The sequence below is a fragment of the Diabrotica undecimpunctata genome, chromosome 6 (genome assembly GCF_040954645.1).
Source record: "Diabrotica undecimpunctata isolate CICGRU chromosome 6, icDiaUnde3, whole genome shotgun sequence".
NCBI classification, from domain to species: Eukaryota; Metazoa; Arthropoda; class Insecta; order Coleoptera; family Chrysomelidae; genus Diabrotica; species Diabrotica undecimpunctata.
Genome location: NC_092808.1, coordinates 107,795,506 through 107,822,454, shown reverse-complemented (window position 1 = coordinate 107,822,454; position 26,949 = coordinate 107,795,506). Strand labels below are relative to the sequence as shown.

The 26,949-nt window shown below is 32.7% G+C and overlaps 1 protein-coding gene across 2 annotated transcripts in view; it reads right to left on the bottom strand.

Moving 5' to 3' along the window:
- Window positions 1-26,949, bottom strand: part of js (jiangshi) — a 200,977-nt gene that overhangs the window by 81,258 nt on the left and 92,770 nt on the right. The window lies entirely within an intron of this gene.

Sequence of the window (26,949 nt, the reverse complement as noted above, 5' to 3'; positions counted from 1 at the left end):
ATATTGCCTGTTTTTAGCTTTGATAAATAAATCATTATATTTATGCCTTTTGTTTTTTTGACTTATAAAAAGTCAAAATAAGTCATATACATGACAAGTGAGCTTTACGCTCACCTGCGACTTATGGTGGTTCATTTAACCATGCGACCAACACAGGGTTAAATAGGTACACAAAATTATGCTTAAAATTTTATTTACCAATCGTTAACAACTCAAAATTGAAATACATACCTCGCTACATCTACTTTGTATCATTTAGTAAAGGACCTTTAAACTTTGGATATAATTTTAAAAGTGAACCTAATGTAATGAAATACTAAGAGTGGCTATTCGTTACAGTATTGGAGTACAGTCATTTTGTGCTTGATATCGGCTCAGTCTCTTAATTTGGGGAATTCCATCCGAAGTATCTTGCAACGGATAGTATATTTATGGAGTATACACACACCAACCTAAATGACCTATGGAGCAACGATTCTACAGCACCAGAGTTATTCAAAATGGTAATGCCCCTGAAACGTTTCTATTTGTTGCTTCGAGCACTACGTTTTGATAATATTCACACAAGAGCTGAACGCAAATTAATTGATAAGGCTCCAATAAGAAATATATTTGAGAAATTTATAGAAAGATGCCAAGCCTGCTACACGCCTGGTGAGAACTGTACTATTGACGAAATGCTGGAGGGTTTCCGTGGAAGGTGCAGCTTCCAGTAAGCTTTCGTGGAAAGATAGTATATTTATGGAGTATAAAAATAAATCCAAAATATATTTAAAGTTTGTATATTTGTTTGTACATTATAATCTTTGTATGCCCTGTATGGTACATTCAAGTAAAAATAATGAACCCTGAACATGTCACATGTGTATCACCGTGGCGGTGTCGTTTCCCCTTGTGATATAGAGATATCGCTGGATCTGTAACTAGATAGGATAATTTAATGGAGACGGTTTTCGGAATACATAACTTTTACGATTTCGATGTCAAATTAAGCCGTTTTTGGACTGGAGATTGCCACTTTCGTCAAGTTATACACCTCTCGCTTGTCAGCGATTCAGATATGTAAAGTAATCCAGGTCAAGTTCATATTTATCTCTTATTATGTTAGTATTAATAGTTGAAATAGGTACCATTTAAGGGGGAGAGTTAAAAGAGGATATAATACTGTTCTTTTTTCAAAACATTGTATTTTTATACATGTATTTTTCTACTTAAATACCTCAAAACAAGCACAATGTAACTTGATGTACTAAGATTCCCTTTTTATATATAAAATTTTTTATATATATAAAAACAGATATTTTTAAAATATTCCTAGACGAACACTAAGGAATTTCAAGAATGTGTCATGTTAGTTCTAAGAAATAAAGTATGCGGGTGTTGCTAATTTTTGAGAAAACAATAAATTTTTTAATTCGTTTATGATGTCATGACTAAACCGGATTCAAAAAGTTGTTTTTATACATAATATAGAAATATGTGACATTTTCATTTTATGGGTCTACAGTTCATTATAATGAAGATGTTTTATCTAGTCAATAAATCATCAAATTACAGCATAGGTTCAATACGCATCTTTAAATCAAGTTCAAATCAGGTACGGATCGAGGATTTACCTTTTTAAATGATAATATGCTTACATGTGGTTATTGGTATTATAAAATATTGTTGTCTTAATTGGGGCCCACTATTTGTTTATTTAGTACACATGTGCCAAAGTTTAGTTTTAGGGATATGTACCTTAGTTTATTTTCTACAACTAGTTGTGCAACACGTAAAACAATACCATAGACTGTAGAATTGTTGGTACAACAGTCCTGGTTTGACAATTTTATTGCAGTAGTATGGGATTTATTAGGTATGTGTATATAGTTACTGTTTTCTTCGTTTTTACCAGGTGAAATCGCGGACCTTGTCTGAGGCATCCATGAAGCGTCTTGAAGCATTTTAAATATGGTGATACAGACGCTTACTAACAATTTCTTGGATGGATAGAATAATTGATGATAAGGTCTTGCAAAGAATGACTACGGACAGCGAAAGAAGCATAGTTATAAAATGACGCAAATTGGAATATATTTGTCACTTAATGCATATTAAAAATCGGTACAGCCTGCTACAAAACATTCTGCAGGGTAAGGTACAAGATATCATGGCTGCGCAATCTCCAAAATTGATACAACTTAATGACTACAGAACTTTTTAGAGCACTTTTATTATTAGATTAATAGATAGATAGATCTTTATTTACATAAAAACCTAATATACATACAATATAAAGAAAGTACACTATAAATTTTTGATATACTGTTTAAGTAACATTTTGAAATTATTGGGACTAGTACATTTTTTACAGATGTAGGTAACTGATTAAATTTAAGGAAGTTTTTAAAAAATGATTATTCAGCTAGTGCTGATTCTTTCAGAATACTGAATATATTAGTTCAAGTAGGCCGTTATTATTATTTATTCTATAATGTATCTCCACATATGCCATGAACTGGTAATTTTATACAGGGTGTTTTACAAAGGTATCTCATAAATTAAATCACGCATTCCGGAGACAAAAATAAATTGATTGAATCCAACTTACCTTAGTACAAAAGTGTACACAATTAAAGTTACAGCCCTTTGAAGTTACAAAACAAAAATTGTTTTTTTGCATTATCTACTAAACTACTTGACATTTTGTAATAAAAATGGACACGTTAATTTCTTGTTCTAAAAGCATTTTACATAGGTACAAAAGAAAGGACTAAGAACAAAATTTAAGCGCACAGAAAAATTTTAAGGTGGGTATGCAGCCCTAAATCCCCCCAAACTTTTAAGTACGTTTAAATCAAATGAACTTTGTGGCATCATTAGTTTAACACATTATTTTTAAAAATTTTTTGCCTCTTATCACTTTTTTCAAAAAACAGTTTTTATTGAGTTACGGCCCTTTTCATTAACCTTTAAAAAATTACGTGCAACTAATTAAATGTCTTAAATGAATTAACAAGGACAAAAAATGTCTATAACCTCTATAAATATGATATTACAATAAATGTTCAAAATGACCCCCATTTTCTTCAATACACATTCGGTATCGTTTTAATAAGGAAAACCGAATGCGCTGAAAAATCATATTTTTCTGACGAAATTCATTTGTAGCTTCAATTATTTTAACCCTCAATTGTTGGTTCGTCCTCTATTGTTACAGAATACCCTTTCTCTTTCATAAATCCCCAAAAGCAAAAGTCCATGGGGTTAAGACCTGGACTTCTAGGTGGCCAAGAAATAGCTGCTTCACGACCCCTTTCAATCCACCGACCAGGATACTGCCTGCAAAGGTATTCCCGGACTTCATTACTGTAATGCGGTGGAGCGCCATCTTGTAGAAACCACATATTTTGCCTTATTGCAATATTCACTTCTTCCAAATACTCTTGTAAATCGTATGCCAAGAACTGCAAATAATTATCATCATTTAAATTGTTGGGAAGAAATACTGGACCTATTAGATTGTTATCCATAATTCCTGCCCAAACATTAACTTTGAAAGTCCTTTGGTAATAAGTCGTTTTTTTAGCGTGACGATTTTCGTCGGCCCAAATGTGCTCGTTATGATGGTTTGTTATTCCATTTCTACTGAAGGTAGCTTCGTCGGTAAACAAAATATTTCTAATCAAATTAACATTTCGAGTATTTTCCATTAACAACCAATCGCAAAATCCAATCCTTGTAGGATAATCTTCAACCAATAACTCTTGAACCGTTGTTAAGTGACAGAGTTTAAGCAGCTGATCCGTCAAACGCCTCCAAACCCTTACGTGAGGAATATTTAGTTGAGCAGCTATTACCCTTGTACTTGTTGCCGGAACTTCTTCAATCATTTCTAAAATGTCTGCATCAGTTGCATCCATTATTGGACGACCACTATTGCCAGCAACTTGCGGCTGGAATGTACCCGTTTCCCGTAAACGACGATCAATAGTCAGAAATAATCGTCTATCGGGTGTATTTCGATTGGGGTATTTTACTGCATAACGCCATGCGGCTGCTGCACTATTTCCTTGACATTCACCTACGATATTCCCCATAATTTATTGAAATCATAATTTAATCTGATACAACTTACCCAAAGTTAAATGCATATCTGCCATTTTCTGATATGTGTAGGCCATTATTATATCAAAATTTTTAATATTAATCTTATTCACACAATACATGATAGCTTCAAATTATTGACTATTATGGAAGGAACTGTTTGTAATTATTGTATCCGTAGAAACTAATTGTAATTTTATGGCCAACTAGAAAAAAACTAGTTTATCGAAAAAGTAATGAGGCAAAAAAGTTTTAAAAATAATGTGTTAAACAAATGATACCACAAAATTCATTTGATTTGAACGTACTCAAAAGTTTGGGCGGATTTAGGGCTGCACACCCCCTTAAAATTTTTCTGTCCGCTTATATTTTGTTGTTTCTTTTGTATGAAAAATGCTTTCAGAACAAGAAAGTAACGTGTCCATTTTTATTACAAAATGTCAAGTAGTTTAGGAGATAATTAAAAAAACAATTATTTTGTAATTTCAAAGGGCTGTAACTTTTTTTGTGTACACTTTTGTAATAAGGTAAGTTGGATTCAATCAATTTATTTTTGTCCCCGGAATGCGTGATTTAATTTATGACATACATTTTTGAAACATGCTATATGTCGACGATATCCGAAGGTTTTTGTTGCTCAAAACAGTCTAAAAAAACATTGGCAGCTACCACAGCCTCCTGGTTCGTTACTCTTTTGATTGATCTAAAATTATTTGTTCCAATGAAAATTCGTGTTAAGAAGAAAAATAATTTGTAACATCTGTTTTATTAAAAAATAATTTTCCCTTGTCGTTTATAAATAAGTAATTTTTAAGAAAAGATCGAATGATACAGAACAACTTAGAACGTTTATAAGAAATAATACGAGGAAAATAACAATACTAAATATAAAAAAATTATCGGAAAAACTAAAATTCAACAATTTAATAATATTCAAAACAAAAAACACATTGACATCTATTTTATCTAAAACTAAAGCTAACAATGAATAAGAAACAACAAAGAATTATATTTATAAAATACCTTGAGAATGCGAACATTTTTATTTAGGTGAAATCAATTAAATGTTAGAATACGGAACATCAATCTTATATCAAAAATACAAAATTTAATAGATCTCAATGTGTAAACACGCATAGGAAAATGAACATAGAGTTTAGTGGAAAAATTCTAATATAGTCCTGAAAGAAACAGATGATAAAAAGAGAAAAATCAAAGAAACGGTTCTAATTATGATTAAATGAAACCCATTGCGTCGCAAATTCATCGGCAGAATGCAATAGGATCTGGTTACCCATATTAAAAAAGGAAATCAATACAATAAAAATACCACTATAGGTAGGTAAGTTAATTACATATCCAGGATACATTATTTATGTTTTAAAATAACTTATATATAAAATTAAAGTTTGGTGTTAATATTGAGAGATTGTAGATTTGAGTTAATTGTAAGAACCAATACTTTCCACGTCGAGATAGTATCATGAGGTTTATAAGTATTAGAATTGTTTTACCAAGTAACGAAAACAAAATTTATTTAATCTATTAGTGTTGTGTATTGTGAATATGCTTTTCGAAGTAGAGACAGGAAAGTTAAATTAACTAAAATAAAATAAAAAATTAAAATTTTGGCTTATTTCCAATAAAAATAGTAGAGTATAACATATGATTTCCATGTAAATTTTTTGAAATGCAATAAAATAAAATATTGTCTGTATGCGGTCTTGTTTATCTATTACAAAATTTTCAGTGAAACTCCCACATATTTCTACTTTAGATTATTGGAATGATAAACATTTTTATAATAAAGGTAATAACTTACGAAATTGATTAAAATTACATATCCTTTTAACCAATGTTTACAATTAATCTACCATCATCACCTTGCCGAAGTCAAAATTAGTTTAATGGGTCTAATCACAGCCAGGAGGTGTCATTAATCTTACTTTTGCGAACCGGAGCCACAGTAAATTATACACCTGAACTCACAAGGTATAATTTTTATCGATCACATATAACAACTAATAGCATGACTGTTCAAAACAAACAAAATTAGTTGGATTAGTACAGTAATTATAAGGTTTCGAGAAAATCGTGTACATTTGGAAATTGAATAATAGTGAGTTAAATGGTTAAATGAATGAGCGTCACGTACCGGTCGTACCGCGCTTTTTAGCGATTTTCAGATCGTGCATGAAGAACGTTAAACGCTTTTGTAATTTCCGGTACTGAATTTTGCAAGCTGCCGGTTTATATTGCCGTTTATATAAAAAGCTTATTTTATTTACATGCTGTTTATGGATTTTAGAACAAATCAGATTTAATACTGGATGATATAACATTTTAAGATTTATTCATCAATATACAGTGTGTAAAAGCCAAATGGAATAAATTCATTATTTAGGTTACTGTACATATTTATAAAAAATCCCGAAACACGTCAAATTTAAATTATAACTGGACATTCTTTAACGTGAAAATGCAACCCCTACCTTCAACCCCCTTAGAATGACAGGTACAACCCCCAATTTTTAAAACAGGAAGTATAGGCTTGTGATATATCGTTTGAAAGGTTTTTTCATTCTCCATTCAAAAATGCTGTCGCTTTTAAGTTTATTAAGATTAATTAAGATAAAATAAATTAAACTCATGTGGTTACCGAAATTCGCTACAATACAATCAAAAACTAAAATGTAATGCAAAACGTAATAAAATGTAGAACACAAAAAAGAACTATGAATGTTAATGAAGTAGATGTTCAAAATGTTCACCGCGAACGTCTTGGCAACATCCTAATCTCAAATAAAACTGTCTTCTAACATTATTTCACATAATAGGCGTGATCGAAATAATCGCAAGCGTTATTCGTTCTTTTAAGTCATTTAAATAAGAAGGTTTAGTTTTGTACACATGGCTCTTCACATATCCCCATAAAAAGAAATCTAATAATGTAAAATCAGGTGATCGCGCTGGCCATTCAATCGATCCTCGCCTCCCTATCCACCGATTGGGAAATATTGTATCGAGGTACTGCCGGACATTAAGTTGGTAATGTGGTGGTGCTCCATCCTGCTGAAACCATATCGTATTCGCTGGAACTTGAGGGTTTCCTGGATCAGGATATAAATTTGCCAACGTTGGAATGACATCATTTTGAAGTAGTGCCAAATAATTGTTGCCATTCAAGTTGCCCTCAATGAAAAAGGGATCAATGATATTGTTGCCTACAATCCCTGCCCAAACATTAACCTTTTGAGGGTATTGAGTGTGATCTACTCTCATCCAGTGAGGATTTTCCGTGGCCCAATAGCGGCAATTTTGCCGATTAGAATGACCGTTAAGTGAAAAAGTACACTCATCAGAAAACATAACGTCTTCTAATTGGATAATATTGTTATCCAACATGTCCATCATTTGCTCACAAAAAAAAGTTCTCCTATCAAAATCGTCTTCCATGAGCTCCTGAGTAGGTATCATCTTATAGGGATGCAATTTTTTTTTGTTTAATATGTTTACTATCCATGTATGGCTAGCATTAAATGTAGTGAATGCCTGTCTACTCGATGTATGTGGATATTCCTGAAACTCAAGCAACACATCTAATTTGAGTTCATCACTCAGTGCATTGGCAGCTGCTTTTTTATCTGCCTTACATGACCAATCTCGCGAAACTGCTTCTCTATTTTACTTATTGTTCCTTGGGATATGGGCGGAAAATTATCAAATTTCTCATGAAATAGGCGAGTTACTTCCTGTTGTCTTCGGGTGTTCTCTCCGTAACCATTCATTTGTAAAACTGTTATTTTATGCATTTCCGTTAATCTAACCATTTTTCAGAATTGAATTGAACAAACTTTTTACTTAAATTAACCCTTAAATGCCCGTGATATGAAAATAACCATAAATGCCCATGTGGGGTCTCCTAGGGACCCCACTAAAATTTTCAATTTAGTAACGTCATTTAGCACTGACTAAAAGGAAAACACGGTTAAAAATAATTTTAAGCATATTTGAATAATTTTTATTTATTTTTCATACAAAATTAACGGCTTTTCTAGAAACAAATTATTTTCAATTCGAACAAAATTAAAATTAAATAATAATATAAGCATATAACTTTTAGTTGCAATTTTTACATACAATAGTTTTTTCTTCTTTTCTGTGCACCTGACATAAATTTTTTGCAAAAAGGGCAAACGGTATTCACTTTTCTGTCACAGTTTCGCGGACACTGGTAACAACGAGCACGTTTCTTAGCTGAATGGACGGATTGAGTTGCAACTTCGGTAGTTGGGTTTACCATTGGTATGCCACAATCTTTTAGAGCAGATTTTACATAGGCTTTATGTTTTATATATTTCGCTCTTTTTTCCATGTTGTTTCGAGCAAGCTCAGCCCCTAATTGTAACAGGAAAATACGTCTTCGTGAAAAATTATTTTTCTTCAAATCAGGATTTTTTTCAATGTATAAAATATAGGCATTTAGTGCACATATGTCTATAACATTCATAAAGAGCCTGAATGGCCAACGAGCAGTTCTTCTTTTACAGGAATATTCCCTAATCAGTTTGTCGGCATTATCAACACCACCCTTGGTATTATTATAGTCTAAAATCATCAAGGGTTTGTTTTGAGAGTCTTGACAAATTATATCACTATCGTGTTGACTTGAAAGAAGATGTACCATCCTGTGTATTTTAGGTATGTACGAAACCATAGCTAATTCTTTAGTAAAAGCAAATATTGACGACTCCGCAGGTCTTTTTGTCAAACTTAGTTGTGGTGGTGTATCAGGTTTATTTTTGCGGACGGTCCCAAGTAAAGTAAGGTTTTTAGATAAAAGATATTGAGCAAGAGGAACACTGGTAAAAAAGTTGTCAGTTGTAATTCCTCTCCAACTGCCATGATATGGTTCCACCAGATCTTTCACAACACGAAATCCCTGATTTTTCTCTATTCTACCACCTGGTAGTTTTCCAAGGTACACCTGAAGTTTTGATAAATAAGATGTTTTAACATCCGCGGCAGCCCAAATTTTTATCCCATAGCGGCAAGGTTTTGATTTTATATATTGTCTAAAAGGACACTTTCCTCTAAAACTCACTAACTGTTCGTCAACGGTTATATGTTCGTATGGTTCAAAGGCTTTGTCACAGTTAGAGACGAACATGTCCCAAATTACTCGTATCGCCGCTAACTTATCCTGTTCCTTCCGCTCCACCCTGGTCACTTTGTCATCAAACCTCAAGAAACTCGATAATTCTTCAAATCGGTTCCTAGCGAATGCGGCTGTAAAAAATGACCGGCGTATTGAGGTGTCTGTAGACCATATCTCTCGTGTCGATTCTTTCCCACACCTTAAAGCACCAGCTTTGATAAGTGCTCCTAAAAAGCTATCCAGTTCATTGTTGGTAAGTACCGTCCACTCTTTTTTGTTATTCGGATGTTTTTCGTTCCACTCTTGATAACGCCTAACAGCTTCTTCATTAGTATGAAGGCATATGACATTCTTCATCTCTTCGGTCAAAAATAAATTGAAATAGTCTAAAAACGTGTTGGAATTTTTACTATAGTTTATTAAGCCTGGATGTACATTTATAATATTTTTTTGTTGCCTCTTGGATCTCACGAAAGGTAGGCTATTCCACTGCATTCCAGATTTGGATGTATATGTTGGACCACTAACCTCACTAATATTATCGTCCACTTCGGTAGGTTCTGCATCTGATTCCTCGTCACTGTTGACTTCTAAATTGTCCTCAGTTTCCGAAACATTTTCCTCAAAAACATCTTGCTCTTCGCTATCTGATTCGTCGGTAATCTCATAGTCGAAATCGGAGTCTGATATCCCTTCTTCTATATTTCGGATAATTTTTTCATGTTCTTGGTCGCTTATTGTCATTTTCATTCTCTTACGGTCCATTTTTCAATGTAAACTGACGAAAAATGTTAAAAATAATAAAAATATTCTGGTGCCTCTAAATGCCCAATCGGGGTCACAGCGAGACCCCACTTATCTAAATCTCTCTTACAGACCACTGCACCTCACGAATGTTCGTGGTATACTAACAGAAAACGTAGGAGACACGTCCACACAAATACCTGATTGCGCGGTTGCCAAATGTTTCAAATAAAGATATTATAGCCAAAAATGTATGTCTGGGGTCCCATAGTGACCCCGATTGGGCATTTAAGGGTTAAAATACTGACAACTTAAATAAAACAATTTACTAATGCGTGTTAAAATAACGTTGCCACGGAAATTCTTTAAAGTTTTTTAATGGTTACCATCTAAAAACCACATTGCTATGGTTTTTGTTCACTTTCTCATTATCAAGACCTAAACGGGAAATAAGTTTTGAGTATATTTTAGCGAATTTCGGTAACCACATGATTTTAATTTATTTTATCTTAATTAATCTTAATAAACTTGAAAGCGACAACATTTTTGAATGGAGAATGAAAAGACCTTTCAAACGATATATCACAAGCCTATACTTCATATTTTAAAAATTGGGGGTTGTACCTGTCATTCTAAGGGGGTTGAAGGTAGGGGTTGCATTTTCACGTTAAAGAATGTCAAGTTATAATTTAAATTTGACGTGTTTCGGGATTTTTTTATAAATATGTACAGTAACCTAAATAATGCATTTATTCCATTTGGCTTTTACACACTGTATTAGGTAAACGTTGACAATAAGTTTTTATTCAATACAATCACAAAATAACGTTAAAGAGGTAAATTTAATGGCTAGTTATTTGGCAGCGAATAAACGCGATATCCGTACTATATCTATATTTATTCATAAGACAAATTCAAGACAATACTGAACATAAGTAATAAATAATAAGCAAAAATAACACCTTTACTGTATTTCACGAATTTCATCAATGGTCCACTCTACAGCATAAGAAGTACAAACTTAAATTGCTCTAGTAATGAAAATACGAATATGAAAATATAAATATTGTCTTATACATTTTAGAGAAAGATGGCCTAAAAGTATGTAGAGTTGTCGAAGTGAGAGACAACTTATTGTGTGAGAGAGACAGGAGACTGGCTTTGTTCTCATCCCTGCTCCGTGCTGTTTACTGGGTGAGAAGTGATATTGGTGGATGCCTAGAGGAGATAACTGATGTAAGTAGTGATAATTGATCAGTTACCGACCAGGGTTAAAATGATTAGATTACTAATATGGCTATTAAAACATAAGGTTTAGTGATAGAAGAATGAAAAAAAGAGTTGTATTGTTTAATGCCACAATATAAGTGTTTACAACCTAAATGATTATTTTGACTTAATAAAAGACTACATTGAATGAGGACCGACGGGGTTCAGAGACGCTCTATATTGCATATCTTTTTATATTAATCTATATTTTGTTGATTATGTTTTATTTAATTGTCCTATATAACTTGTTGATTATGTTTTATGTAACTATATATAAAAATAACAAAAATAAAAATTGTGTCTAAACAATAAAAAAATGTTTGAGGTAGATCACCCTTATTAGCTAGGAGTATGAAAAACATGTTACGACCAATTGTGAGACATACTGAATATACGTATAAAATCCAGTTAGTATAGAACAATGAAACTCACAACTTTATTTGGAAGCCAATTGTTAAGGCTTCGTTTAGCTCAGTCTCTCATGTGTGAGAACGGTGTATCTAAAATGCAAATGTAAAAAATGATTTTTGTTGACTCATTAGACTAGACCTTAGACACATTAGACTCAAAAAAGATATGAACTAATCATGTTTATTGTACAAAAAAAAATGAAGTTTTAATACAACAAATCAAATCCTGCCAATAGCTTTACACGAAATTTTTAAGCACTATTGCCTACATGCAGGTGACTGGATAGTCACTGGCAGATGTTAGCTGGATGGATTGCAGTTAGTGTGCTTGTTGGCTTCAGATGCTGGCTTGAGTATTGCATGTATGGCGTGTATTAATTTAAAAAAACTATAATAACAAACCTTGTGTTAGCATCACAGCACAAGTTTGAAACATTTTCTTATCACGTTTTTATAGAAGATTAACGTTTTTATAGAAGTATATAGAAACAAATATAGCAAATGGTAAGAGCAAGAGGAATATAATAATTATTAAATGAATAAGTTAATTTCAATAAAGGTCCTACGTGCATACAAACGATTTATAAAGTTGAAAGACTAATGGCTTGGAGTTTACTTAAAAATACAAAAAAATTTACAGAAAAGTCACTGAATGTTGGTGAAATATAAAAAATTATCAACTTATCCCAAGAAAGAGATTGAACGATGTAAATGAATTTCTCAGTAAAAAATTCAGCTAAAGTACACAAAAATACAGTAAAAATATTCCCTTCTATTATCTACAAGTGAAGACTGACATGCCCGAACGGAGTAGCCAACTAACAGATAAACTATCGCTTGGAGCAGATCATAGATATTTCATATAGGTACGTCTATGGCATAAAATAGCATCGAAACGAATGCAAATTAAAATTGGAATTTAGATTATGACAGAATATTTAGTAAATAGAACGTTGTGCTCCTACTAGTTTTGTACTAAAAATAGTAAAATAAAACAATTGACAAATAAATAAAATTAAAAGAACTGAATAAAATAAATATTTAAAGAAAAATAACAAACATGTGACGTTTATAATGTTACACGCTTTAATTTCGTGTTCTGTGTCAAGATAATAGTCTATCCAGTAGCTAGCGTATTTATAATATTTTATCTGCTGTAATATCATTGTGTAATATCTTCCCATTTAGAAACTTGTTCTTCATTATTAATTTTTATTCCTGTAGAAAGGTTTTTCAAGGCTTTCTTCCAAGTTACAAGGAAAGGTTTGTAACGATAAGACTACCAAAGAGAATTAAAATACTATTATAAAAATAATACCTTAATTAACCATGAGAGCTTATCGTCAATGCTTCGTCTAGCTCAGTATCTCAATTGTGAGTTCGTCTTGTCTTAAACTAGGAATCAAACCTAAACCTCCAGCTGATAGCAAATAAAACAAATTTTAACTAATCATATTTATTAAAAACAGAACACAATCAACCCTGCCAATGCTTAACAATAAATATAGTGAGGGTGATACTTAAGGCAACAATGGCATCAATGGGCTGCTTGTGTGTCCTCCCAATTAGACGGTTAGGTCCTCCTGTGAGCTGGAGTTATACCATGTGAGTGAATCCCAATTAAGTGGTTAGGTCCTCCAATGGTCAATAAATTTTTATCCTATGTGGCCAATTAAGTCTGGAATACAGCCAATAAAGTCTGGAATACGGCCAATAAAGTCTGGAATACGGCCAATAAATCGTGAATATGGTTAATTAATTCAGCCAATAAACCCAAGAGAATATTGCAGACCATACAAAGCAGCTTATTCTAATTCCTACCTTCTTTTATAAATTTCAATTATAAACCAAAAATAATACCACAATTTTCAAGGTGATTGACAGAAGTAGGAAGGGACTGTATGAAGTTAACACAGATGTCATAGGATGTTTCTATATGATGGAATTAGCTTTTCTTTCAACATAGAACAGAATACTTAGTCTACCGGACACAGAGAGAAGGCAAATATTTATTCTACCGGAGGAAAAGAGAAAGAAAAGAAAGACCAACTACTTTTTGAAGAAAAAATAGTAAAAACAAATCTGAAGGCAAAGGAATTAATAAATTAAAGAAATTGAAATAAAATAATTATTTAAATATAAATTAATAAAGATGTGACGTTTTAACGTTACAGGTTAAACAACATAAAGAGAAATACACAACTTCCTTATTCCTTTACTTATTCTTCTTCTTTCTCTTTATAAACAATTCTGCTTGTTCATTGGCGGATTAATACCTCTATGGAAGGTTGTCACTATTTTGACGACACGGGTCTCCTCCATTCTACTTATGCATTTATTCCATTCTTTTTTTCTATTATGTGTCCACTCATTTATACACTGTACGTTACATTTTCTTCTAATGTCTTCACTTGTCTTTCGATCTCACAGCGTATTTCCTGTAATTCTTCTCAGTACTCTCATCTCTGCCACGCATTTTTGTAATTTTTCCATGATTTCTACACAACGGTACAAAACAATAATTCACCATGTTTTTACTAGCACAACACAAAAAGTCTTTCTCACAATCCCACAATAGGTAACTAACACTAAACTTTAAAAACCAAGTACCCAACTTAAATGAAAATTACTAAGGATAAAATAAGATACAAACGATAATTAAAGATAATAAAATAAAATTGAAAGCTGTAAATCAACAGAAGATCTGTCATTACTTTTGACACAATATAAATTGCGAAATTAAGCTTCGTTTGATTATTTTATTTGTGACACCCCCCGATTGTGTTAAAATAAATGATTGGTTAAAGTCGTCGTGAGCGAGATAGGCTGTCATTTCTCTTTATTATCTGACTGTTATTTTGTTATTGTTTTTAAATACTCAAATTTTAATTTTGTTTCAGTTATTTTAACACATGGCTATATGTTTTTGTCAATTTTTAAATATAATAATAGTATGTAATTTGTTTCGTGAATAAGCTCGTTTTCACGCTACGTCAGTCAAGGTATGTAATACAAACCTATTACAATAAGCGATGAATAAAATAATAATTATCTATTTCGCGCCTATAGCTATTTTGTATAAGGAATGCAACCTTAAAAAGAGATATGTCAAAATAGTCTCTTATGTGTGATGAAAACGAAATGAAGGAAAGTAATATTTAAAATGTAGAATAATTGTTAATTGTGTGATGAATAAAAATCCAATTACTATAATTAATGATCTGTAAAACATTTATTAATGTGACTTAATTGTTATGATAGCTTTCAATACACTTTGACGATGATTTATTGGTGAAAATGTAGACTAAATAGGTACTTTATATTTTGATATAGTGATGGTGTTGATAAATCAATCAGATCGAATAAATCAATCTGATAGAGGTTACTTCATAGACAATGACCTTTTACGTTTAATTTGAATCAAGTATTGTCAGCTAATTTTATTTGATACTTTAATTTTTTTAATAAATTGCTAATATAACAAATTGATGAACAAAAAATTGACATTTTAATTTTTTGTAATATAAAGAGAGAAAAAACAAACTCTATTGTAAATCACGTGAAAACAAACAAATTACAAAAATCAAGATTGGAGCATAACACCTAATATTGCGTGTGTTGCGATTTTTACTATAATGGAGACTCCTTTTTCAAGACCCGTCTTCTGTCGAAAGTTGGAAAATATCAAGGGTATGCAGATCTATCTATAAAATAAGATTTACATGAATCGACTAGCTGCCCAAGTTACTTGAGTAATTGAAAATCAGTAACTTGAATCGTGTAGGCAAATACTCAAGCGATTGATCAAGAACTTGAACAAGCAGCCAAGCAAATCAAGTAACTTAAAAGTAATTCAACTTAATTGTTCAAGAAGGCGCCTCCCACCACAGAACGCAGAAGTGGTAGGACCATACTTGAACGGCCTATCTCATACTTGCCTACAAACAATCGTTCGAGTAAATACGTACTCGCTGTCAAGTATAAAAAAATATGAAGTGGAATAAGGGGACAACATTGAAGTTTGTGGAGTTGTATAAAAAATAAACATGTTTTTGGGATATATTTAGTAGTTAGTATAGAACTAAACAAATAAGATATTATGCTGTTAATAAAATAAAACAAGAAGTAAAAATAAATGATTTTGCTCCTCATGATGTGAAGAACAAAATAAAAAAAGCACGACATATTCCCAGGAACGTGCTACAATTGCGAAACAGAAAAAATCTGGTGCTGGAACAGACGATCTTTTTCGCTTAATTTTTCCCTCTTTTCTAAATCGCTGTTCAAGCTATTTTACGTGAATAGTCTAAATGCTTTAGTTGAATTTACTTGAATGCCCTTCAAACTTGAATACTTGATTAAAGTTACTTGTACAAGTAACTTAAACGGCTACTTGACTCATGTAAACTAGGCTTCATAGTTCTTAAGTCAGGATAGTTATGTTAAGAGACTTAGACTTTTTGGACAGGTCCGTGATATCACCCCGTGTCTTCCGAACTAGGTCTGCAATAAATCGATCCTCGGCACGTTTCCCAATCTCCTAATAAATAGACTTGTTTCACCGACAGTAACAAGGTTTTGCCACCTTTCGTATGTCGGTGCTGGGCACTTAGAAAGGACATAAGAGGAACTTTCCTGCTCTTCGTCATATATATGGTACCTTGGGTTGTCTACCAAACCAAGTAGATGTAGGTGCCGCCTATGTTTATAGTGGCCAATAAGCACTCTGACCACTAAAGAACATCTCTCACCTCCACCACTTATCCAAGTGATATGATACAGAAGGGTGGATATCTCCGCATCTTAGCACCTAGCTAGGAGTACTGAAGGTCACTACAATCATAGGTTCATATCCTATAGGCAGTGTTGACGAGCTTCGTATCCTATAGGCAGTGTTGACGAGCTTCGTATCCTATAGGCAGTGTTGACGAGCTTCGTATTGCAAGAACATCCCAGCCAGCCCCTTCCTATTTATACGTGGGTATTCCAAGACCTATATAAAATTGACCTTCTTGGTCAGCACATTAGTAGCTAGGGCCTTTCTGTATTCCAGAGCTAGCTTGGAGCCTAGTTGCACTGTTATTACCATTATAAATACATTCTGTTACTGAATTGTGTTACCATTTTTCTCTGTTTTCTTTCTTACTGCGCTTAGTACCCGAAATAGTATTATACCCATACCTTATTTAATAGTCTTTTCAGTAAAGGCATCGTTATTGTCAAAACTTTTGTATCCTTTTATGAATGCGTTTGTTTTCTTGTGTAACGCTAGGGATTTATTATTGTCTGCAGGTTATAGATATGTGTTTTCCCCGTCTTCTTTTTCTCGTATGTCTTCTTTTGGTTTTCCTTACCTAAGTACTTTTAAAACACTTAGCCTAAGTAATATATGGTACCTTTTTAAAGTATTCGATACTGTAGATTGACCGCCGTGCGATATTAATTTGTGTATCTCCTTCCTCGTACAATATGTGCTGCTTGGGCTTCATCACAGTGTCGAATTGGTGGTATATTTATTTTAAACTTAGTTGAATCAAAACAATATTTAATTAAATTTAATAGATAAAACTAAAAATAACCGAACTGCTATGGTTTTCCCTTTACGTGAAGAAGGATGTTTATGATAAAATGCACAAATGGCACTAAACGGTGAATAAACGTCAAAATATTTCAAACCAATTGAGTACATCAGCTTTCTATATGACTATAATCAATATTCTAAAATTATTTTAAAATAATAGTGACTACAAAAAATAATTGAAATATTATATATTTTTTTAAATAGCAAAGGCGCCATGTGACTTGGAAGGTCTGATTCCAAAATATATTGAACTAATTATTTTTATTTATCAACTGAATAAATGATAAAAATTAACCTGTTTTTTGATTGTAAAAATTAACCATTTTATTTGGATGGCCTCGTTCACCGTCAGAATGTCAGGTACTGATATAATACACATCCTCATTTGTTTCATGAAGGTCATACACAATTTCTGGAAAAGTTAAATACCTGGGCAAATATATTGGGCAATTATCTTGTTGACCTAATATTAATTTGTAATTTAAATAGCGAAAAATATATCTACATGTTGGAAAATAGCTGCAATAACCGACATAAATACAAATCACTCAAAAGGTTTGTACCCAGACATCATTTTCTAGCAAGACGGTGCTCGGAATGGCCACTGAGATCACCTGATCTTACCCTAGATCTAAAACTTGAATAAAAATATGTGAATACAATCAAAAGAATAACCAAAAATAGTTTAACAATATAAAAAGCCTTTATAAAGGATAATCCTGAAATTTATTTCATAAAATACCGATTGGAACCGACAAAATAATTAATCAATAGAAATATCTGGACATTTTGACTATGTGTTCTGATATTAAGGGATTCTCTAATTTAAATACACGCCAGGTGAGCACTACCTCCTTAAAACGCGGATATCCCAAATCCTCGAAATCTCGAAAAGAAAAAACTATTTATTTTTTTTGGTATGTTCTGGGAAATACACCTACTAATGTGTCATATCGATGACTAAATTATTTTTTAACGATGTTGCCTATTTTATTATGATTTAAAATTTTGTTTTTTAAATATATAATCCTATTAAAAAATCTGAAGAAAATTATTAATTTGTTTTAATAAAAATTCAAGGAATTTCTGGATAGTTATTTCTTTATTTTTCATGCACGTCCGTAGCTACCGTTTACAACACCTAAATAATTTATGTATGTCACTTTACGTATCTGATGGCAATCAACCTGTTAACATGTTAAGTTTAGATAATTATATTAAATGTAAATTAATGAGAATCTTCAATTACGAAAGATCATATTCCACTCAAATGATTTACGTAATCCTGCGAAGTGATTATAAAATTTAACATTTTTATTTATTGTGTTTTGCGGTTATATAAATTAAATCAAATAAGTTTCAATATCAACAGTTATATAGTTTTACTATACAACTAGACCTTCATTATGAATAGTGAACCATATTTATAACTTTTTATAGTAAAGAAAAACTCACGACTTGGCGATAAAATACTGCCTAAAATTAGAATAATTTTACACTCACTGCATGAGGAGCTGCAACAGATCGAAAAGTTTGTCCATTTTCTTTTTTAGTCTCAAAATATTTGAACATCCTTAATATCAATTATGTTTTTTACGGGATATTTTGGCATATTTTAATTATTTTAACTAGTAAAAACCAGATATATAAACATATTTAAAAATTAAAATTACAACGTCGGTCCTAGATAACCAGATGGACGACTTTGACATTTGGTGGTTAGACAGCATTAAGATCTCGTTTGTTTACGGAACACCACTTAATTATTATGATATCCGCATGATTAGATTGGTTAGAGACTGGGTGTGGTTGCTGTTGTTTGTTTGGATTTATATGACTGAGGACACCAAATCCATTCGCCAATCTTAGTAATTATCGGTATGGTTAAATGCCAAAAATATCTATATATAAATATGCTTTCTAAATATATATTAGAAATAGTAAAGGTCTTCGAAAGTTCAGCTAAAATATCTCCCCTTCATCTGTTTAATAAAATTTATGAAACTGGCTATATACCAACGGATTGGCGGCTGGCGACTTTTGTGACGATACCTAAAAAAGCAAATGAAAAAAGATGTAGTGACTACCGAACCATCAGCTTGATGAGTCATGTTTTAAAGATATTTCTACGAATTTTGCACTCTAGGATGTACCATAGAACAACAACTTGGTGACACACAGTTTGGATTCCGCAATAACCTTGGAACAAGAGAAGCATTATTTAGTATTCAGGTTATGGTATAGAGATGCAGAAATGTCGGAGATCCAGTTTATATGTGTTTTATTGACTTTGAGAAGGCCTTTGATCGAGTAAAACATACTGAAATGATAGCCCTTCTTCAGCACGTAGGTATTGATGATAAAGACCTACGCATTATTAAAAATCTTTACTGGCATCAACGTGCAAACATCAGGATTGGCCGGGACACTTCTAAAGAGCTTCAAATACGACGAGGAGTAAGGCAGGGCTGCATTTTGTTCCCGCTACTATTTAACATCTATTCTAAGTTCGTTTTCAATAAAGCAGTGGATAATGTTCAATGTGGTATAAAAATGAATGGCGTCAATATTAATAATTTGAGATATGCGGATGACACAGCGTTAATTGCAAGCAATTACGAAGAACTTCAACATCTAATTATTAGGATTACCACAACGTGTGATGAATATGGCTTTAAGCTAAACACCGCAAAGACAAAGGTGATGGTCGTCAGTAAAACGCCAATACAACCGGAAGTGGTAACAGCTTATGGTGAACAACTGGAGAGAACTAACAGTATCACTTACCTTGGTTGTAATCTAAATAAGAACTGGGACATGAGCAAAGAAATCAGAATACGAATAGAGAAGGGCAGAGCTGCATTCCTTAAGATAAAGAAACTGTTATGTGAAAACAATATTACTTTAAGTCTGAAAATTAGATTAGTGAGATGTTATGTGTTCTCTACTCTTTTGTATGATGTCGAAGGTTAGACTTTGGCGGATATACTTCTCAAAAAACTGGAAGTCTTTGAAATCTGGGTGTATCAGAGAATCCTACGAATAAGTTGGGCGGATAGAGTTCGTAACGAAGTTGTTTTGCATCGGATGAGAAAAGTTACGGAAGTCGTCAAAACAGTTAAAAATCGCAAACTTGATGGCTATTTATGGATATTTTGGCCATGTTATGCTCCACCCAGAGGGATATAATATATTCCATTTAATAATACAAGGCAAGGTAGATGGAAAAAGAGGGCCAGGTCGCAGAAGAACGTCATGGCTTAGAAACCTGAGAGATTTGTTTTATCAGATCCTCTGCATCTCTTTTCCGAGCTGCCGTCAACAAAATTACTATAGCCAATTTGATAGCCAACGCTCGATAATCGAGCTCGGCAGATGAAGAAGAAAAATATATATTCTTATGAATATATTTGGATGGTACAATACGATGATTCTCTTTAAGAACACAGATATAACATTCTTTTGTCGCCGTCTAATACATGTATTGGAAAGAACTAAGTTATTGACGAAAAGCTATGATATGAACCATATCTTTGAATCTAAGTAATAAGTGGAAGTTAAAGGATAAGTATTTGGCAAGAGTTTTTTAGAGTCTAGTGCTGGAAGAGTTTGAGGAAAAAGGTACCGTAAATGACTGGTGGAAAGCAAGCGGTAAAATAATTGTGGTGCAAGTGGGAGAAGAAGTGCTAGGAAAAACATCTTATAAAGACCCTTCCAGAGACAAAGAAACTTAGTGGTGGAACGATGAAGTGCAACAGAAGGTTAGATAGAAGGAAGAGGCTAGAAAGAGATATGGCAGATCTAATTGAGATCAAGATAAGGATGTATACAAGGTAGCAAAGAGAAAAGCAAAGCGTAGTAGCTACTGTTCGTAAAAGATAGTCTGCACACACCTGTATGAAGAGTTAAAAACACCTAAGGGAACGAAAAGTTTATACAGCATTGCTAAAGCAAGAGACAAGACATCAAAGGACCTACCCACGTGCGACAGATTAAGAGTGCGAAAGGAAGAGTGTTAACAACCGATGTTAAAATAAAGCAAAGATGGTATAAGTATTTTAGAAAGTTGTTAAATGAAAAACACCAGAGGAGAGATAGAGGATGCGGGATCGCAAATGAGAATGTAATACTGGGATAGCGGAAGGTTGTCGAGGCGTTAAATAGGATGAGAGAATGGTAAGGCAAAAGGCCTGATAAAATACTTGTAGTGATTTAGAAGGCTCTAGAAGAGAAAGGGGTTGATATTTTGTAGCAAATGATGAGTAGGATATATAAGGAAGAAAGGATGCCCAATGCATGGAGGGAGAGTGTGATGGTATTATAAAAATAAATGGAATATTCAGGACTGTAAGAACTATAGATGGATAATGTCGCACACAATTAAAATCTTTGTTGAAGTTGATAGAGAAATACAACTGATGATCACTTGTTATCAACAGGTCCTCGAAGACACTTTGTCTCAGGACCAAGTAACCGATGTAGAGCCATACGTTGCCATGTTACCAATTCCAACGGTAACTTAGACATCTTAATTTTTAATAGTATATAATGTAACATATTTGTAAATTTATATCATTTAAAGGGTTTTTACCCATATATTTTAGTGGCTCACAACATGTGGACTTTGTTACACTGATGATGGAATTTACATTCCGAAAACGTTCTGTATTTGTGTTATAGCCCGTTTGGGTGTTTTATTTATACCTTTTACTAAAAATTTTGAAATAAAAAATTTTTTGTGATACATGGTATACAGCCAGCTACATGAACTTAGTTTCCTAGTGGACTTTTAAAACGAGTAAATCGGTACTCACCGAAGGGACTTAAGACGTTCAGATACAATTAGCGTCTCTTTGTAAAGACAATGAAGTCGACTTTATTAAAGTAACAAGACATTTACTCAACACAGACACTACACATTACTCCCCTGAGTTAGTGATAAGTTATAGTCTAAAAAAATCATTATAAAATTGATAATAAATTGACAATAATTATGGGAAATTTGTATGTTTATAAAAAGAGTTTTTTGACATTATGCTTGAATGATAATATTTGATCTGATTTATGTACCTATATACAGTTGTGCTATGCTTGGCTATTATGCCGGTCCTGGTAGCTATGGTAGCTGTGATAATTATACAACAATAGAGTATTTACAAGGGATTATTCAGTTTTACAGTTGTTATTAAAATAACTTTTATAATGAGACACTAAATTTCTGGATACAGTATACTACCTATCTAAATTATACAAAAAAATCAGTTGGGCCACTCTGCTTCTGAGCGACTCAGATATAAATTTTTACTTTTACTCATTTTGTTTTAGACTTTATTATATTTGTCGCAATAAAGTGATGTATTATTGTTTCTTTTAAAATGTAGTGTTTAAAGCTGTATTTGGCAATATTATTTATTTTTAAACATCTTTTTAAGATAAATTATATAATCGTTATAAAAAGAGTCAAAGCAATTTTTATTGTTTTAAAGCTAATTTATATCTTGTATCCTATAAATTACTATACACTATTAGTAATGGAGCATTGCTTCATTCAATTATTTAAGTAGAAGGTAATTCAAACATCTTTATTAAGTAATTGCGACTTTCAATTCTGAACGTTTTTATATTATTCTTCTAAATTTGATACACAGGGCCGTTTTTGTTAAGTTTTTTTTTCAAAGTTTTTTGTTCAAATTACATTTTTAACTAATATTTGACGCTGCGATTTTTACTCCGGAAAACGTTTTCAAAAAGATCAGTTAAGAATTTTGTTGAAAAGGTATATAAATGCCAAAGTTGAGGTTATGTCTATGAATATTGGGATTCTTATTATATTTATACATATTGTACCTACGAATTTTTTGAGGTTATTTGCCCATTGAATTTGTGGTCTCTCGTGTTATTTACCATTTTTTTTATGATCATTCTACGATTAGATTATTATATCTTTATATCTTATGTTGTGTCCTGTAAATTACAATTTTAAGTTTGCTTTTCGTCTTTCGACATCTCTATATTTAGTTTTCTCTCCAATTTACTTAGTTGTCTTCATTTGTTTTAATTTTATCTTTATTATTTTCTTTTTCATAGCATTATTTGATTATTTAAGAAGTAGATAAGGGAACATGTCTAAAAGTGAGTAACTATTAGATAAGTTTAACTATGCAATTAATTCTTTATCGTGGAGTGTTTTTTCAAAAAAGTGGAAGTTAATAATACGATGCTAACATATGTTACGGACAATAACGTAAATCCGGTCAATAACGTTATTAACCGGCCAATATCGAAAATGGCCTGTTGAATTAGTTATTGTCGACAATGGCTGGATATAAACGTTATTGTCTATAGAAACTGGACATTGATGATGATTTTAAATTCTTGACATTTCTATCTTTGTCCGGCAAATGTCAACATTGCCCGTTACTAATCGGTCAATGTTGAAATTTTGACTAAAAGCTAGGTTATGTGTATTGTTTACTTCATTTCTGTTCTCGTGATGAAATGACTCGTAGTAAATTTATGTAAAAAGTGTTATCATGGATATCAAAGATGTGTGCACTCGTTTAATAAGTACATAAAATCAATAGACAGGTCAAACCGTGAAGACAATAAATCATTTTTAAACTGTGGTGAATACAATAGCCAAATAAGTGAAATTAAAGAAATAAAAAATGTTTTAAAAACACCAGGTGCTAAAAAAACAACAAAGCACTATAGAATGGTTTGTAAATATGATGTAAGTTGACTAAAACTCTTAGTCTAAAGTGTTATATTATGCTAGAACTGATGAATTATTTGATATAATTTATATTGCGCACTTAGCAATTGGACCTGGCAGACGCAATCGTATGGTTTCCGAAATAAATAAACTCTATTGTAATGTAACTAAGCACATAATAATGAAAAGGAAAGACAGGTAAGATTTGATTTCACGTATAGTGCCTCTATATATTCGCTTATACGTATTTCATCCTAAACGGAATCTTCGGAGCGACTATTTACAGGAGCCCCGAACGTGAAAACAATCTTTCCTCTTGAAAAGAAAGCAACGATAAAATGGCTTCGGTATGGACGCAATAGCGATATCTGATTTTAAATCATGAACTAGAAATCCGAAGATTTCTAATTGACGAAATCAAAATCAGGATTTTTGCTTTAATCTGTGCCTTCTAAGAATTGCAAAGCAAACAGACGTTGATAAAGGTGTAATTAGAGAAAATGGGGAATCTAAAATTGCATTCCACAACATATCTCCTCAACTAAGCAAAAATACTAGCGAATTGGTTTCTCGTACTCATAAAGAGTATATCGAAATAAAAAGAAAAGACAGTTAAGATTTGATGTTAAACAATAATGGTTTGCCTACGAATTTGTATTCAGTGTCAGAAAAAGAGTAGTAACCCAAGAAAAGGTTTAGTTTCAAAGCCAAAGACAAACTAAAGCGGAAAGTAGAGTATTAGGCAGCCAAGATTACAAGCCTTGCTAATGCAAAGGTGATTGTACAAATAATAAGTGTGCATGTCGTGCAAACAATAAAATTTGTAATTTAAAATACCATGGTTCACTTCTTTTTCGGGTGCCATATCAGAATTATCCGACGTTGGCGATCACCATTGCGAAGGCTTCTCGATCTTCTTCAATATAGAATAATTGTTCTGCATTTGATATCTGAGTTCATTAACGAATGTTTTTTAACCAAAAAACTTGTTTTCTTCCTACACCTCTACGGCCCTCTATTTTGCCTTTAAGGATCAGTTATAATATTTTATATTGACTTCCCCTTACTATATGTCCCAGATAAGACATTTTTCGATGTTTAACAGTCTTTAGCAGTTCTCTATCTTTGTTGACACTCCTTAGTACTTCTTCATTAGCTTTCCTTGATGTCCAAGGTATCTTCAGCATTCGTATATAAACCCACATTTCCAATGCTTCAATTTTGTTCATGATCGATACTTTTAGCGTCCACACTCCTGCACTATACAAAAGTATGGACCAAACATAGCACTTGAACATTCTTAGTCTTAGTTCTAAACTAAGATGATTGTTGCAAAGAAATGACTTCATTTTAATAAAAGTAGTTTTAGTCATTGCTATTCTACGTTTTATTTCTATGTCTGGATCTAGTTGGTCTGTTATCACAGTTCCCAAATATGTCATTTTGTGAACTTTCTCATCTTGGACTCCGTTTAATTGAAGCTTTGCATCGGAATGTGGGTCACGACTAAACTCTAAAAATTTGGTTTTGTTTGGGTTTATTTTAATGCCCATTTCCTCTCCCACCTCGTGAATACGATCAAGCAGAATTTGGAGACCTTCAATATTATCTGACATATTTACTGTATCGTCTGCATATCTAATCACATTAAGTAGTTCCCCGTTGATTTTTATTCCATATGGTTGTCTCTCAGGTGCCTTTTTAAATAACTGGTCCGAGTAAACATTGAACAATGTTTACTCGAACCTGAACATAGTTCATTATGTTGTCAAAATAAAAATGATTAGTCTTTTATCGTTATTGACCGATTATTTCTGAAAACTCTAATTTTAAGTTACTTTTGTACAACATTGGCCAATAGCTAATGCCATTGTCGTTAAAGGCCGGGCATTGCCGTTACCCAGGGAAAATGGACATTCTCGAGAATGCCCGGTCTTTAACGTCGATTTCCAATTTACGTTATTGTCCGTAACATATACAAAGCATAAAATTTATATGTAAATAATGATAAATGGATTTTCTACAAAATAATATAATTAATTTAAAAAGTTCTACTCTTTATAAGAGTGGAAGAAAAAACTGTTTAAGAATGGTAAAAAAATTGTCCAGGTTTGAAAATCCAATTATTTTGTTTCCAAAACGCAAATTTTGTAATGACGATAACTACAACTCGCCTTTTTAATTAAACTTGAACGCAAACTTCTTTTTTAGATACAATATTAGGTCCCCATAATGTTGGTAATTACATTAGCGATTTGTTTGCGGTAGCTGAGCTAATGGTAATAGGTAACTGGCTCCTTCCAATTCCTTTACGGCCCTCGATTTTACCTTTCATGATAAGCCGAAGGATTCTGTACCGATCTCTACTAAGAACATGCCCTAGAAATAAAATGTTTCTTATTTTAATAATTTTCAGTAACTCACGAACGGAATTTGCTTTATTTGACACAGCTGCGTTGGACTGAATCGCTGTCAAGGCTATTCAGAGCATTCTTCTATGTTTCCACATCTAGGCAATTGATCGTTTAAGCCTTTAGGGCAGTGGTCGCCAACCTGTCGATCGCGAGCTACCGGTAACTCGCGGAGGCAATTTTGGTAACTCTCACAACGATTTTAATTTAAAAAATACAAACTGCAAAAATCAGAGATGCTTCCGAAAATTCCACAAAAAAATCTAATTGTCATAATATTAAACATAAACAGCGGCAACGTTGCGGTGAGCGATCTGCCCCTGACGCCGTCAAGCTAGAATCGGCTATTTATAGAACCGACCAGCCGGACCAGCGGTTTGTGTTCGAGAACGATCTGGATTGCTTTGAACGGGATAAATACGCACGGCGCGGCGACATTGCCCTAAGTTTAAAACTGAACGCGTAACCAACGTCCAGCGGTTGGGTTAGTAGAGAACAACAAAAATAATATTATGGCAAGCAGTTGTAAGAAGGTTAAGACATACCACTTTCATTCGGAATGGGAAGAACAA